The sequence below is a fragment of the Macaca nemestrina genome, chromosome 10 (assembly GCF_043159975.1).
Source record: "Macaca nemestrina isolate mMacNem1 chromosome 10, mMacNem.hap1, whole genome shotgun sequence".
NCBI lineage: Eukaryota > Metazoa > Chordata > Mammalia > Primates > Cercopithecidae > Macaca > Macaca nemestrina.
Genome location: NC_092134.1, coordinates 122,717,040 through 122,734,670, shown reverse-complemented (window position 1 = coordinate 122,734,670; position 17,631 = coordinate 122,717,040). Strand labels below are relative to the sequence as shown.

General features: G+C 35.2%; 1 protein-coding gene across 45 annotated transcripts in view; it reads left to right on the top strand.

Moving 5' to 3' along the window:
- LOC105481328 (pleckstrin homology domain containing A5) overlaps positions 1-17,631 on the top strand; it is a 250,885-nt gene that overhangs the window by 95,966 nt on the left and 137,288 nt on the right. For 5 of the 45 annotated variants that reach the window (XM_071072145.1, XM_071072147.1, XM_071072143.1 and 2 more), the window contains exon 1: positions 14,546-14,689. The exons of 39 other annotated variants lie outside the window; for them this stretch is intronic. The gene's annotated coding sequence lies outside the window, so the exon portion shown is untranslated. Of the gene's footprint in view, positions 1-14,545; positions 14,690-17,631 lie in introns of those variants that run through there. One more of the 45 variants, XM_071072126.1, reaches the window with a different exon arrangement.

Genomic DNA, 17,631 nt, shown 5'->3' with positions numbered 1-17,631 from the left:
GGCAAGATTGTGAATCAACAGGAGTTCTTATTCATTGCGGTTGGAATGCAAAATTGGAAGACATTTTGGCAGTCCCTTACTACAGCTAAACATAGTCTCACCATATGATTCTGCAGTCATGCTCCTAGGTATTTCCCCAAATCGGTTGAAAACATGTCCACACAAAAACCAGCACTTGAATGTTTATAGCAGCTTTATTCATAGTTGCCGAAACTGGAAGCAACCAAGATGTTTTTCAATGGGTGAATGAATAAATAAACTGTGGTATATCCAAATAATGGAATATTATTCAGCAGTAAGAAGAAATGGGCTGTCAAGCTACAAAAATGACATAAATGGGTCTTAAATTGCATATTGCTAAGTGAAAGAAGGCAATGTGAAAACTCTACATACTGTGTTATTCCCATACACATTCTGGAAATGGCAAAACTATAGAGTGGAAAGATCAGGGGTTTAGGGGATGGGAGGAACGGTTAAGTAGGTGAAGCACAGCAGAGTTTTAGGGTGGTGAAACTATTCTATATGATACTGTAGTTATGTTTATGTGACACTGTCTGTCAAAACCCATTGACGTTTACAACACAAAAAGTAAAACCTGACTGTATGCAAAAAATCCTTGGGGATGTCAAAGGAGATCCCAAGGTAGAATGCAGACTATGACAAAGGAGGCTATTACAAATGTGTGACGCAACCTCACTGAACGTCATGGGGCAAAAAGGTGCTCACCTAATTAACTTTGGAAATGGAGGGAGTCTGTAAGACAAAAGACAAACGAAACTACATACTTTATTTCAGTAAGATAATCAAAAACAAGAAAGTCTGGGGAACTATCATAGCCAAGAGAAGCCTAAGGAGACATGATGACTAAACATAATGTGGTATCCTACAACAGAAAAAGGCATTGGGTGAAGCCTAAGGGAATCTGAATAAACAATTGACTTCAGTTAATTTTTAAAAATATTACCAGGCATGGTGACACGTGCCTGAAGTCCTAGCTACCCAGGAGGCTGAGGTTAGGAGGATTGCTTGAGCCTAGGAGTTTGAGACCAGCCTGACAGCCGGAGCAACATAGCGAGACCCCCATTTCTAAAATATATATGTGTGTGTATATATATATATATATTTATGTATATTTATGAATATGTATGTTTATATTGGTATACATACTTACATATATTTATACACACACACCCACAGTCCAGCTTTCTTTGAGATTATCAAAGAAAGATCCTCAAACAAAGCTACCTTTTTTTAATCCTTTTGAGTTACAGATGGGTTGGATTTAGGAACATTTGTGTTCATTTCCTAGTGTCTACAATTTCTGTTTTATGCTTCAAATAATTTTGTGCTTTGTAAAAATCTTGGTACAATTTCCTTTTGCAAATGTAAGCAGAGCCTAATTTAATGATCTGTTTGTTCTCAGCTTTGGGAATTACAGAGTGCACTCACACATGTGGACACCTCACACTCACCATCCTTTATTGCAATGTATACTCAATAATTATTGATTGAAATAGCAACTTAGTCATAACCAACCTCTTCCTATGAAGATTTTGAAATGGCCTATAATAAAAAGACAGTCAATTAATAATATATAAATAAGAGGAAGTGGAAAGTCAGTACCAGAGAAAATACATGTTTGAGTCAGACCCACAGGGATGTGTAAATAACTTTTGAAATGTCAACACATCAGGTTTTCTTTTAGCTACTGTTTAATTCTGGAATGACAAGCTCAAATGCCTTTGAGAGCTCGGCAGATGCTGTAAATATGTGCAGTCGGTAAAGTGTAATATAGTAGGAGGTGCTGGAGTCTCTGCTTACCCTGCCAAAGACATTCCTTGATTGGACACCACACTTGGGGGTAGCTGCCAGTTTGCTTTAATTTTGGCCTAAATTTTTGCTCAGTGAATCAACTCATGTAATCCAAGGGATATTATTAAGTAAACATTTGATTGTTTTATGGAGAAAGGAGGAACAATACATGTGAATGAAATTTTGTCTTTTTTTTTTTTTTTTTTTTTTCATTATTGCGTGACATCTAACCTGATACCATCCAGATCGCTTTGCAGTTAGGCAAACCTAGCCTAATTTTGATCCCTGTATCCAGACTGTTGCCGAGTGCCTCCCCCTACAACCAGTGGCTCCTAAGTGGAAATGTGTGCTCTGCTATTGTCTCTAGGGTTGCTGAGACATTAACACACACTCTACCTCTTTTATTCAAGCATACATGGGTAATACAAACAATATCATAATTGCCGCCTGGTGGACAGTGATCATAAAATCCATCAGATATGAAAGAAGCTTCCTAATTTCAGCTGTTAAAATGTTTTTGTTTTTTAAAAAAGTATTAGGGTAAATTAAGTAGGGTACTCTAGGAATGTTTATATAGTTGTTTTCATTGTGAGATCATATACCAATACTTTAGAACACCAGTAACTTACCTGGGAAATCTGGGACTTTTAATTCACAGCCATACTTGTTTGTTTTGTTAGATTTGAATTTCTCACTTTTTCTTTGTATGGGTTTAATTTGATGTTTCCCAAAGCATGGTATACATATCACCGATAGTATATAAAATGATTTTTAAGTATGTTGTGAGCTGAGATAAACCAATTTGGGCATTTGTAATAGGTATCAAAATGGTCATTTAAACTGTTCCTATAAGAATAGTAGAGTCCCTCTCTGTTCTTTTTAGGCATTGCAACAAGCACCTTACATCAAAGATTAACTCAAAACATAATATTCTGGCAGAGGGATCAGCTCAGTTAATGGGGTCAAGCAGCAGAATCCTTCACTGCGAGGGAGGAAGAGCCAAATAAAATTCTCTACTGGACCACTGCTCCAAAGTTGTTTGGCTACCCAGGATTGCCAGGGATCTTGTTTCTTATTTATGTAAAGACTAGAGAATCAACCACATACTTTGAGTATCACTCATCTCACTGTGAAAAAATATTTCCAACATCCCTTATGCTAATTAATGAACCCTCTAATACAGAATTGGTGATACTTGTAGTGCCGGTGTGATTGTCTAGGTTTCCTTGAATGTGAATCATTGATAGGATATTTAATATATTAACTAACTGTCTTCCTCCACTGTTGATACTGAAGTATTTTAAAGGTAATTACAGTGTAACAAGGTAGTATGTAGATGAAATTTTCTCATTTTAATATTGTGTGTTAGAAAAATATAGCTTTTTTAAAATAAAAATCTGCAATTTTGCAGATACTGTTTAGGATGAGACTAGGTTGCTTTCTTAATAAAGTAACTCTTAAGTATTGTTAATAGTACATGTGGCACTCAGAAGTTTAACGAGGTCCAGGAATGATGAAGTTTGGAAGTCTGGTTTAATTGAATGACTTTGGTTTTGTTTTTGTTTTTTTTCTGGGACAGAATTCTACTGTTAACTTCTTTTCCCACTGACTTGCCCATTATCAGTGGGTTTTGCTCTTACATAGTGTAAACCAATTTCCTGCATTTCATAGTAAAACATTATCCCAAGGAACACCTACCTTATTTACAACCAAATAAGGCCATATGAAAATTTTTTTTAAAAAAATTGTTGCGGCTGGGCGCGGTGGCTCACGCCTGTAATCCCAGCACTTTGGGAGGCCGAGGCAGGCGGATCACTAGTTCAGGAGATCAAGACCATCCTGGTGAACACGGTGAAACCCCATCTCTACTAAAAAAAATACCAAAAAAAATTAGCCGGGTGTGGTGACGGGCGCCTGTAGTCCCAGCTACTCGGGAGTCTGAGGCAGGAAAATGGTGTAAACCCGGGAGGCGGAGCTTGCAGTGAGTGGACACTGCGCCACTGCACTCCAGTCTGGGCGACAAAGCAAGACTCCATCTAAAAAAAAAAAATTGTTGCATAAAATGGTTTAAGTTTAAATGGCCTTCTCTAAATAAATATGACTAAGTTACAGAATTTTAGACAATTTGCTTCAATAACTGTCTCTTTGTGCTTAAAGCATTTTCAATGACCATCATTCAGTGTTCTAATTAAATAAAAGTAATATTTCATTAGATAATGATTTCAAAAGTATATGGCTTTAAATATATAGATACAATATACACGTTCTAAAAGCAAATTTTTTGACATTTACTTGGAAAAAATAGTGTTTTAGCCAGGGATGATGATGTGCACCCTTAGTCCCAGCTGACAGGAGGCTGGAGTGGGAGGATTACTTGAGGCCAGGAGGTCAAAGCTATAGTGTGCTATCATTGTGACTGTGAATAGCCACTCTTCTCCAGCCTGGGCAACATAGCAAGACCCCATCGCCATTGAAAAGGGAAAAAAGAATCTGTTAAAATTGGGGTTATCTCTTCTGTTAGCCACAATGGGATGGCAGTTTTAGGACAATGAAGGACAGATACCAGTGGAAAGGGTTTTTGCGATCCCTTGATTCCATACAGTAGGAAGTGCCCATCAGTACTTGTCCTTTTATAGCTACTTTCAGTCTGCTTCCCCATAGGTGAGAGTCTCAATATTTCAGGGCCACAAAACTGCTTCTTTTTACTCATCTTTGGGGAGAGATGATAAACCAATGCCTACTGCCTGTGTCAGAGCCACATCCAGCTTCCATTTCACAGGAGAGAAGTATGTAGCCCTTTTCATTACTTTCCTCAGAGCAGAAATTGTGGACCAGTACAGAATTTGCTTACTACACCTAAAACATCTGAGGGCAGGATTTTAATTTTCTGTCTCTCTTTTAATTGAAAATTTGCAAACAAGTAAACTTCTAGAAAATATGGGGTTTTAATTTTAGCATTTGTGGAGTTTTAGTATAGAATTTGCAGGTCTTGCTTATTATTTTCCCTCATTACATTATGCTGTGTGGTCTACCTTCTATAGAGGACCACTCTGATCCTTGTAGATGAACAAGATAGTAGGAAACAATCTGTTAATCTCATTTTTCTCATGAGAAGCAACAAAAGCATTATAAGGTGATGCTAGAGGGTCTCAAACTACCAAAAAGTTTCCTCAGTGATCTTCATAACTGTAAATTATTAGAATCTCCTTCATTTGTGGTTTAGATCGGAATGCTTTTTAACTTGTTTGTCTTCTGAACAAGTTGGATGTGCAATTTGGCAATTCCATTTGCACTGTGGGGATTAATCTGAATGTAGACCCACATTTTAAGTCTTCTTAGAGGTCTGGAAGTAATGAAGTTTGTCCCAGGATATATTCAGTCAGGAGAAAAATTGTAGAAAATTGTGTGATTAAAGCAAGTCAAAATACTACTAACTAGAACTGATTAAATTCCGACGCACATCTTCCTTCAGATCTTTACATATTTCATATTAATACTACGTTAGTTATTTTTCAACTGTGATAAAATTCATATCATGTGAAAGTAACCATTTTAAAAGGTACAGTTCATTGGTATTTAATACATTCATTCACAATGAAATGTAACCATCACCTCTATCCAGTTCCAAAGATTAATCTGCTTTCTGTCTCTATGAATTTAACTATTTGGGACATTTCTTATAAATGGAATTCTACAATATGTGATCTTTTGTGTCTAGCTTTTTTCACTTAGCATAATGGTTTTGTGATTCATGTTGTAACATGTATCAGTATATCATTCCTTTTTATGGCTGAATAATATTCCATCATTTATAAATGCTACATTTTGTTTTTCCATTCATTTGTTGATTGGACATATGGATTCTTTCCACCTTGTGGCTATCATGAATAGTACTGCTGTGAACATTTATGTACCAGTATTTGTTTGAATACCTGTTTTTAATTATTTGAGTATGTATACCTGGGAGTTGAATTGCTAGGTCATATGGCAATTTTGTGTCCAACTTTTTGAGCTAAACTGTTTTCCATAGCATCTGCACCATTTACATTCCTGTCAATACTAAATATTTATGCTGAGATCCTGAACTGACTCTTGGACTTCCAGAAGAAATTATGAACAATCTGGAATTTTTTGTTATAGTTAGATAACACTAGCATATATTGTTATGAAAGTTTTCAAAGAAAAGCTGTGAAACTGGTCCATTTTTAAAGTTTGTGTTCAGATAGTCATAATTTTTTATGTCAGTGATCTTCAGTCATCTGAACGTACTTTTTAAGAACAGTGTTTAAGAACAGAATTTGCTCTGTTATTTAAATTATTATGCCTTATTCCTTTCTCATTTTGTCTTTTATATCTAATATGTAGGTAACATTTTTTAAATATTTAGCCAATTTAGGAATCTCAAAGAGTTATACAGATTATTTAGAATTGGAGAATCTTTCTGTATAGCAATTTTTAAGTTGTTTTTTACTTGATTGACAGTAATTTTACTGTATAAGGAAGTCGATTATATCCTTCCAGTTTCCAGTTCAGTACCTCTTTTGTGATGTTTTCTGTTATGCAAAACTTAAAGTTTTGGCAGCTTAATCTTTTGTTGCTCATTGTTAATGTTTTCAGTTACTTAATACACAGAACTGGCTTTTTCATTTAAATTACATTTTGATTGATTAAATGTACTTTTTTGGGGGGTCGCAGAATGTGATAGACCATTCTTGGTGCCTACCAAATTGCTATCCACTCTTCCTTCCAACTTTCTTCCTATTGGAAAGGATCCCAATTTTGTTCTAATGATTTCTTTTTTTTTTTTTCTTTTTTCTTTTTTCTCATGTGCTCTGGTAAGGTAAGCTTCCTTGGCCCCAGGGTCTAAATAATAGTTATTCTTGTAGAGTTAATCCTATTCCCCATGCCAGTAATTGGTTTAAGCTGAAGAGCTTCTGTGAGCAGTTTAAACACAGAGTAGTTTATTCTTTCATGTAAAGCAGCCCCAGAGATAAGTATTCTAGGGTTGGAATCAGAGTTCCTTCCATTTTCCTGCTTTACTGTCCTAGATGAGACTGATTTTCTCAAGATTAATTCATGCTCTGAAATGGCTGTCATTATGTCCAGAAGGTATAAAAATCAGAAGGGCAAATGAACTAAAAGGTCCCCCACCTCATTGGCCATGCCTAATTAACATGCCTGTACCTAGTTGCAAGGGAAGCCAGGAAATGTAGTACTTTTGCAGGGTGCATTCCTTCCCTAAATAAAGCTGAGCAAGAAAAAAAGAATGAGCAGTGGATAGCAGTGACCAATCTCTGCCACAGCAGCATTTGTTGAAGATTAACCAGGTTTAGAGTTCAGTAGCAGCTGTTTTGCAAAAGCCTTTGTAAGAGAACATTTCATTCGAAATCTAAACAGTAATATAAGCTAAGTCAAACTTGTTTTCAAGTTCATATCACATCTCATTTTCTTTCGCATTCATTTCTGCATCACCTCTGGACAGTAGGAGCCCACTAAGATCCCAGCTTAGTGCTTTTAATTGTTGTGGTGGGTCCTTAGTGTAAGTCCTGCTTCACAGTAAGTGAAACTACTTCATGGGAAAATCAGCTTTCCCAAGGGCATTTGTGATAAACGCAAACCCTCGTCAACCCTCCATGTGACTTGTGGTCCTCTGCTGATAAATCTCCTTTGATTATAACCCTTCTCTCTTTAGTAGCTGTCTGTGGCCTACTATGTTACACCCAGGTCCCTTTGTCTAATACTCACAACCTACTAAGCCATTGCATTATAACTAAGCCAAACTAACCGTTTCATTTTTACCCCAATATATTTGCATCATGACTTCCTATTTTCTACTCTCCAGACCCTGCCTATCCTTTATAGGATTCAAACTCAAAGCCCATTTATATTTTTCCCTGTTTTTTCTGATCTGCATGTCTTTTAGAACGATAGCTATTGCATAATGAGCTCTAATTAAATGTCAGACACTATTGTTGTAAGGCTTTAATGTTTTCGTTTGTTTCATCATAACAACTGTATGAGGAAGATGTTATTAGACGCATTTCAGAGATGAAGGAAGAACTGAGGCACAGAAAAGTACAATAGTTTTCCTAAGACCTGATCCAGAAATCTGATCTAGGCAACCAAAGTGCATTTGTGCAGTAGCATATCTGGCTCCAAAGTTCATTTATGCAGTAGCATATCTAATATTCTCACTTGTATTTTACTTCTGTGCTTATCTAGCCCCTTTACCCACCCACACCTAGTTTAGACATTCTCTTTTTTTCTTTTAATTTTTTAATTCTCCTACAGGATCTAGAAGAAAAATGCTTATTTTATGGAAAAAGCATTACACTCTAGATATTTGCTAAATAAATGAAAAATCTATTATTAGCCAAGTAATCAAATCTCAAACCATTTGTGTGATTTTTTTAACCCTAGACAGCAGTATGTGTAACATTTTCAATAAATTTCCAAAATAAAGGATAAGTGGTTTCATTTAAAAGGAAAGAAAAAACTTGTTGACAAAGGAATTTATACAAATGAAGTGAAAAAAGGAAAAAGAAATCTGCCCTCCAGTGTCAGAAATATGAATGTAGAAGTGTGGCCAGTTAAAACTTGTTTTTGTTTTTTAAGTTACTCATAGCAGAGAAGTATTTAGTTTGTTTTTTGTTTGGTTTTAAGGGAAAATAGCCATACCCCAGTAAAGCTTGATGTTGGCAGGCAAATGGTCTTGGTTGGAGTTGCTGACATGAGACCACGTGACTGTGTCTGTTATGCAATATCATGGTGAGTCAAGGACAACTTATGAAGTCAGTTACTTTTTCAGCACCTTTCATTGAGTCCGTTGTAGAGATAGAAGTGTCTTTTAGGTCCTAAGGCTGTGTCTTAATCATGAGTCTCCATAACACAGTCTATCCTGTACTGTGGTAGTAAAACTTTTTTAAAACAGGGTATTTTCTTGCTTCCCTACAAAAGGGTAAGCAGGAGTTTCTTAATAAGTAAATCAAGCTAACACACAAAGCAACCATTGTAAGAGTTTCTTTGAGGCCTTTTTTTTTTTTATGATAATGAAACTGGTAACACTATCATATGTTTAATTCTATTCCTGCATCAAAAACATACCATGTGTCTTCCAAGCAGATGGTACAAGTGTAGAATTGACTGTTAGTACTTGAATAATAGATATATTGTTGGTAAATCAGGCTCTGTAGAAAACGAGTTAGATTTTATTTCCTTCAGAGTGAAAGTCATTTTATATACAGTTAGAGTGTAAGTCACAAACTGCTATTCACAAGTGTACATTCACATAAATATATGCAATTTTTGTCAATTTTGAAAAATGTATATTCATCCAAAAGGTTATACTTAGGACCTAGGTAAGGAAACTACAACTGAATTCACACACACACACACACACACACACACACACACATATATATAATATATATGTGTATATAAATATATATTTACTCTTAAAGCTTGAGTTAATTTCATATTCATGTTTGTGATTTCATATTCATCAGTGTGTTCTTGAATCATAATTATGCTAGAATTTGAAGATTATCTTTCATAAAGCATAAATTTTTACAAATGTAATTTTTTATTACCACTGTATATTTAATTATAAAATCAGTAAATTTAAGTTTTTATACATTTGTTGCATACATACTCTTTGACTGGAAATTTTTCTAGAACTGTAGTGATTAAGCTGAAAATGTAGATTCCAGAGTCCATTAAAAGAGTCACCACTCAGTCTGTTTTTTTCCGTTGAGAGAAATTGTCTTCAAGCACCCAAAGATAGAGTTTAAATATGCCAAAGGAGGTATAAATATAACCACACATTTCTCCTATAGCTCAGAAGCTGAGATGCCATATGAAAACAAGGACACAGGGAAGAAATAGGATTAGTTTTATTGCTCAAAGTGTTGCTGCTTTTTAGATTGTATTTCTCATTTTGGTTTGTATTTGGCTGTATGAATGAACTTATTAGATGTTAGTCCAGTCTCCATGAGTATATACTCTCCACCTGGTGTGAAAATGGTTTATATTGACAGATTATTTGAGATGGAAGTACCCATGTCTCCAAATTTTGTTTGTTATGCTGATTGTTCCTAATATGTAGTACTGGAACTACCTGAGTGAGGGAGATGGGGTTAGATCTCTCTAACATTTAAGCTGGTAGATCTCTCTAACATTTAAGCTGGACCTGAATAATGTAAATTAGTGAGATATGCAAGTTATGACAGTTCAGAAGGAGGAACTTGTGGCTACTAATCTCATACAAGAAGTGGAAAGAATTTAGAAAGGATTTGGAAGAAATAAGGAGAACAAAAAATGTCTAAGTTAGTCTCTTATTAAACTGGCCTTACTTGTCATTGATAAGTTGAGAACCTGATATTTTCAAATTACATGGTTCTGAATCCCATTAGTAAGCAAATGTATTTTAGAGGTTGTCACTCTCTGGGGAGGAAGATTCTAATGTATGAAGGGCTTTTTCATTATAATTGGTCTCTTCCTAAGCAGGTGTTTATGGATTCATTTGATTCTTAAATCATTCAACTCTTCCAGTTACTTTTTCTAAGGGTTGCTGTGTAGTGAAATTTCAACTCTAAAAGAAAACCAAGATGATAGCATGCAGCAACCCTTGAACATGTATTGGGTAGTGGATGAAAAATATCTGAACTTTTATGTTAGTATCAAATGAGGATGACGAGACTAGCATTGTGTTTAGAAGTTGTTGGCCCCACACCCACATCAATTGTCTTCCTTGGTGGCATAGAGTTTATTCTTATACTCTACTTCACTTTCTATAGTGGTTACCTGTGCTGTAAGTTCATGGGATATTTGAAGCCTACCTCAGGTAATCATTAGGTGTAATGGTTTAATTTCTGTAAGCTGATTTACTCCTTACCTGATTACCAACTTATAGCAGACGATAATGAGGAAATGAAAGAGAAAGACACCGTATTTTCAAATTATTTTAAAATTTACTTTTGTAATTATGTTACTTTGGTTTTTCTTTTTTTAAGTCATGAACAAATGGTACATGCTACACCAAAATAAATGAATTTGGAGATTTGGGGAAAAGAGGGAAAGGAGATTATCATTATTCTTAATTTTTGCCTCTGTTTAAACTTGGGATATAATATGCGGTTGTACTCTTCTCATTGTACTAGTATTTTTCTGATCTGAACAATTTGTATTAAATAACCTAGGCAATAAAAATCAGTAGTCAACTGGTGAAACATTTGCATGCATCGTGTTGTACAGCACTATTACTTACTGTATGGAAAAGAGATTGGTAGGAGATCTGTTTCTTACCCGTTAAAAGAACTACTTTGAATATGTGTGATGAGTAAATTGGTACCAATTTATGGTATTCAGAACACCTCATGCTGGATTTAGTTGTTTGAACAGAAGCCTGTTTACTAGAGTGAATGCTGGGAAACTAGGTTAAGTCAAGGTCAAGGCTGGCACTTGGAAGAAGAAAGTGGTCAAGGTTTTAAATGGCACTGAGAAGTAGAGTAACATAAGGGCTGAAAAATTATAAATATCACAATTAGATCTTTAGTCATTATCACAAATATTGCTGAGGAATGTGCTGAAACACGTTATTTGGTGGAGAATACTTTGGAGGCCCTCATGGGATTTTTTCCTGTGGCTTTTTAATGAAGCATTGTTCCTGACCTATAGTATAGAGATAACATGAAAAGAGAATCAGGATTAATTGAGATTTAGCATTCCCCTTGATTTAAAGACGTTATTAGCTCCCACAAAGTAGTGGAGCATTGATCCACAGTCCTCCTAAGCTTCTTTTCCTAAAATGTGGTTTGGGCAGAATTGAGAAAGCTAAGCTCGTCGTCAGTGACATTTGGGGAAAACTGGGCAGAAGTTTACAAGGAACTTGTGAGAATTGCCCTATTTGTAACCTATTGTTTTCCTTGAATGAATAGTTTCTCTTTAACAGGGCATCCTTTTTAAATGTAAAATTTAGATTACATCTTAGATTTGCGCTTTTATAGCTACTGCTACCTGTAACTGAAATCGCCTCTTGAAACAGTCAGGTCGGCTGTCAGTTTGTTAAGCCTTTTCCAGATTCCCCCAGGCATTTAGCCATTTCCTCCTCTGTGCTCTACAAATGAGGTTGTGTTATAATGATCTGTTTACAGCTCTTTCTCCTTCTTATTAAACTGTCACTTCAGGCTGTTAGGGCCTTGAGAGCAGGGACCTTATCTTATTCCCCCCTTCACAACTGTGTTTTCCCTGTGGTAGTCCTTCTGTAAAAGGTGACTGTATAAAAGGGCCTGACCCTCACAGGTTCTAGAGAAGCTGTGCAGGGTACTGGTAACTTCATAAACCAAACACTTGGTTGACTTGATGCTTCTTAGTATCCCTCATAAGCTTCCAGAGTCTCTTGACACATCCCTGCTGATTCGTTGTATTGTTTTTCTCCTGGCAGCCATATGCAGAACCACCATGCCACTGTGTGATTATGCAGACATCATGCTGCAATTTTATTACAAAAATGTCTGCCTTCAAATGGGGTGATTTTATAGCATATACAACAGTGAATACACCTAAACCAGCTCTGTCAGGATCATACAAAATTCCTTCTTAGTAAGTTTTTAGAGGTGTTTTGTTACAGCTGTCTGATGAGAGAACAGTGAAGACTTTATTATATAATAGAAGATCAAATTGATTTGGGGGTAAGGATAGTAATATTATGATATTTTAATCTTCATACAGTGTTTATAGGTTATAGCTTTTTTTTTTTTTAGTTTCTCTGATTTGTTTTTTAAAGGGGGCTGTCCTTGGCTTTTAGAACTGTGGAAAAGTTGTTTCATTGACTTCTTTTTCATGTTTCTGAGAATGGATTTGTTTTCTTCTATTGTATGAGGAGCTTCAACTTGAACATATTTGAAACTAACAAAGCCTTCACTGAAAAAAATGAGAAATATCATGAATCACTACTTCTCTAAAACATATGCAAACCCTTCTGGTTATAGCAAACTGTGTTGGCTTGCTTATCTATATTTCAAATTACATGATGAAACAATTTTGTTTTCTCAACTTGAGATGCTATTTTTAATTTTTGTTACAGCAGTTTCATGTGAAAGGAATTTGTTTTAGCACCAGTTATGTTGCGTGCTAGATTTAGTTGTAAGACAACTCAGATTGAGGTATCTAAAAATTTTTATATCAGTAGCATTCTAACAAGGTACGTACAATATGTTTTGTAAAATGGTTTGCCCACACACTGTTAAAAATCCCCATTTTGGGTAAAGGGCAGGAACTGTAGAAGAAATACAGTCAGCCACTAAATGTCAGTCAACATTTAATGAAACATGTATTATGTGGTAAGCACTGTTCAAATTGCTTGACATGGTTTTTCTTATACAATAATCAGAAAAATCTCATGAGGATTACATTATTGTTTATTTTCTGAAAGGAAATGGAGTCACGGGGAGGCTAAGTAACCTGCCTGTGGTCAAAAAACTGTTGAGAAAAGGAACTGGGCTTGAACTGGGGTCATCTGACTTCATAGCTGATGTGCTTTTGACCTTTAAGCCGTACTGCCTTCTATGTGAATAGGCATATGAAGAAAGGTTTAACCTCACTTTAAATTGAAACATACGCACAATTAAAACAGTGTGATGACTTTTCTTGCAAAGAAGAAAAATAATTGTCAGTATTCAGTATGAGCTGAGATGTAGGGAAAGGAGAAATTTAATGCACCCAGGTGCAAATATACGTTGTTACCTCTTTTTGGAGGATAGTGTGTGTAAATGTTGAAAACATGCACATGTTGTGACCTATCCATCCCGCTTCTGAGAATTATCCTACATAGCTAAACACAGAAAAGCACAAAGATGTCTGAGCAGTCATTACAAAAGCAAAGTTAGGAATGTAATTGCTGACATGGAAACCTGTCCACAGCGTATTATCGAGTGAAAGAAAGCATGTTGCAAAACAACATGTATAGTTCTATTTCCTTCTGTTAAATAAGTACCATAATGTTTATGTTACAAACTCTGGTTTGAAGTGATGTTCACCAAAATGTTAACAACTCTTATCTTTTCTGCTAGTTAGTATACCTTGGTAATCAAATGTCTGGGCAGCGCAGGCACTCTACCCGGGGTTGAATCCTGTTTAACTTACTAGCATTGTGACTGTGGGCAAATTACTTAACTACTTTGTGCCTTAGTTACTTCAGTAAAATGGAGATCACTATTATAGAATCTATCTTGTTGGGTTGTGAGGCTCACATGAATTTGTAAAGTGCTTAACACAGTAAGTGATCGATAAAACTGAGCAACCATCACCATCATTTCTGGGTGGTGAAATTCCAGGCAGTTTTAGCCTTTTATATACCTTTTATTGCTTGAATTTTTGAAACAAATATGTATCGTCTTGGAAAGAACAGGAAAAACTGTTTTTTAGAGTCATTTTAGTTGGTGTGCTTACAGTTTAAACAAGAAGTATCCATTTATTTAGAGCTAAGTTTATTTTAATACTCAGTAAATGCTTTCTTCAATAACTATTTGCAGCCATGTATCTTGGTGTTTTATCCTATGCTATATGCCAATTTTAAGGGAATTGAAATCATATTTTACTCTTATGGCTGGAAGGCATGCATAATCACAACAGATTCTTCCTGGAGGAGCTGCCTTAATTTGCGGCTGCAATGACATGTTTGAGTGTGACGTCAGTCTGGTGTCAGACTTCCAGAGTGGCAGGCCAGCCTCACAACCACAGTATATTTCCTCAGTGCTTCATCCCCATAGTGCTCATTGAGAACAGCTCGAAGACAAAAGAGTTGAGTCTTATTTTTACTCCGGTGTCCTTTTTGCCTGTAATTGAATATCCTTTTAAGAATTGATTTTGGTGAAGCCTGGTGAGTAATTCTTGTTACTTTTATGTATTAATAATAAATAGCTAATGGCTAAGTGAACAGTAGTCCTTTTCCTCTGTTAATGATCCTATGGCAAATAGTCTTTGTAGCTCTAGTGCCAGGCACAATGTCTACTGCAAAGGATTTACATACTATAAATATTATATTGTTGTAGAAATATAAATATATTCATTAGGTTTTCAAATGCTTGAACATTTTAAGATTTGAGCATTGGAAATATCTTCGTCTTCGTCCCTCCTTAACTTTAGGCTACATGAATACATAGTAGTCACAAATTGCTTTAAAACCTAAAGGTTTGTATTTAAAATCTTATTATACCTTACTTTTAACTTACTCAGAGAAGATGCTTGATTTGCCCCTAGACCTCCAAAGAGAATTAGATGAATAATTCTTCAGATGTTCCTGTGGAGGTACTAACACTATACATTACATAATTTTTTTAAGATATATCAATACTAGTCTAAACTTATTAATAGAAGCTGCTATTTCTTTAATTCTTCAGTTATTTGGGCCATTTCAGTGATATGATTCAAAATAGGAATCTTTACTGACTTAAAATTTAAGAGCGATATAATGGCAGGAGATTATATATTACAGATAGTATTTTATTTAGCATTTAAAGACATTTCTTAATTTTTAAAGAAATTAAGAGTTCTGCTGTTAATTGTAGAGGCCAGGCAAGATTTATTAATAATATCAATTCATGTTTCTTTGAATTGTACTATGTAAATTGATTTTTGTTGTTTTAAAAGCATTAGTTTAAGAAGTAGGTTATGTTGGGTAAGTTTTTTATTTTGTTTTTAGACATAGCTATTTTGCTTATAAATTCTTCTTCCCTGTTTCATATGGATGCATGATACCATTGTAATTTCATTCTATTTATATTGTACAAACTAAAGCCTATAAAGTCTTACACTTTGTCATTTCTGGCATAATTGTTTTCTTGCATTTTCGGCAGCAGCCTTGTGATTTCAAGGTCTGTTAGAAGAATTTCCAAAGTTTTTTCTTAAGAATAAAAAAAGAATAGTTTTTTTCTTATAATTGTGCTACTGTAGTTTTTTGTGTGTTTGCTACTCTAGTTTTCAAGTCTAGATGAGGAAAACATGATATGGAAATTCTTACTAAATGTGTTAAGTATTTTCACTTCAGTTTTCTGAAGCAGTTGAAGAATGACTTGCTGTACATATTTTTTGTGAATAATATAGTTAGGTATTGAAGTGATCTAAATCAGCTTTTTGTATGTGAATGTGAAAGGAATAACAAGTTTTAGGAATTAACAATAACTGCTTCATATTATGACTCCCAGTATATTATACATCTATACTTAGAAACATAGAAATGTAGAAGTAGGGCTTCAAGTTTGCTCTATTTGACTTGAAAGTCTTAATTTAAGATCCACAATTTTTTCCTTAAGTTGCTGAATTTTCAGATTCCAACTAAGATTCTACCCAGTTTAAGTATACAGAAGAATATTTCTATTCTCTTTAAAAATTTATCTTGAATCCACTGAAAATGTTTTAACATGGCTTTAAGTCTGTATTTTAAACTTAATCAGTAAGTTACTGTGGTGATGATGAATTGGAATATTCAGTATACATTTTAAACAAAGATGTTTTTGAGACATTATGACATCATAGGTCATGGGTTGCTACGAAAGTTCAAGTGAGGAGAAACTATTTCAACTTTTTTTTGTATGAACAGGAAATTATATCTGGCAAAAAAAAAAAAAAGTAAAAGAAGAGGGCAATGAGCAGAGCTGTGGGGATAACTTGAAATTTAACATAAAAGTTTTTCTCTAGAATAAAGCAGTAAAACAGAGCATTTGTCTGTTTTCCAGTGGATAAGGTATGCTTTGAGGAACGCTTTCCACCAATGCTATAGACTGCTTGAAAAAGTATAATTGTGCTACTCTTCTTTGTTTGAAATTTAGCCTAGTAAACTCAGATGGAATAGTATTGGTCTTAAGGCCCTTATAGTCTTAAACTATATTTTTGTTTCCTCTTGGTAGACAGTACAAAACCTTGTATATATCGGGTGCTTACTAAATATTTCAACAGGAAGAAAATGAATTGGCAAAGCAAGTTAAATACCTGAGGAGGATATCTTGATCTTTGCATTGTAGAGACTCCATCTTCACTCTGATGATCAAAACCTGCCAGTTAACTAGCCTGTTGACAGCATGCCCTGGGTTGTACTCTGCTGGAAGGAAATGTGTCTCCAGAGTGAAATAGTGCCATCACAGTGTCCTGCAGTGGCCATTGGATTTCCCCCATGTCTCTAGTTATTGCCCATTCTGCTCACAATGTCACTGCTATAGGAATTGGGTTACTTACCCTGCTATTCTGGGTTGGATTTCTGTCCCACTCATGCCTCGTCTGCAAGTGAGAAATTTCTCAGTGTTGAGGATAATGATTTATTGACTAAACTGAGCCTAAATTAAGTGCCGTGTGCATCACATGAAGTGCATTACTATTTGGGCTTTTTCAGGGTTTTAAAAAAATATATTATTTTGGAATTGAAGTAAAAGAAAACCTAGGAGGGGAACAGATACGTTGTTTCAAACTTATATAATGCATTTTATATACATAAACATATTGTTAGTTAAAGCCTAGATTTTCAACCACATTTCTTTGTGCCCTAGCCAGCCTCAATCTGTACTGAACTCTAGCCACATCTGACTAATCCCGCTGATTCCACCAGGCTCAATTCAAATGGTAGCCACTTCCATAATGCCCTCTCTGCTCTTTTCCTTTCTAAGCAAGATCAATCCCTAGTCGGTTTCCCCTTTGTATTTTGTTTATGGTTATGTGAGTCTTCATGTTTATTTATTTGTATTTATAATATTACTAAGGCTGTGTCACCGGTGCCTACCACATATAGAATGAATAAAGGTATTTGTTATGCTACGAGATAGCTCTTTTGAA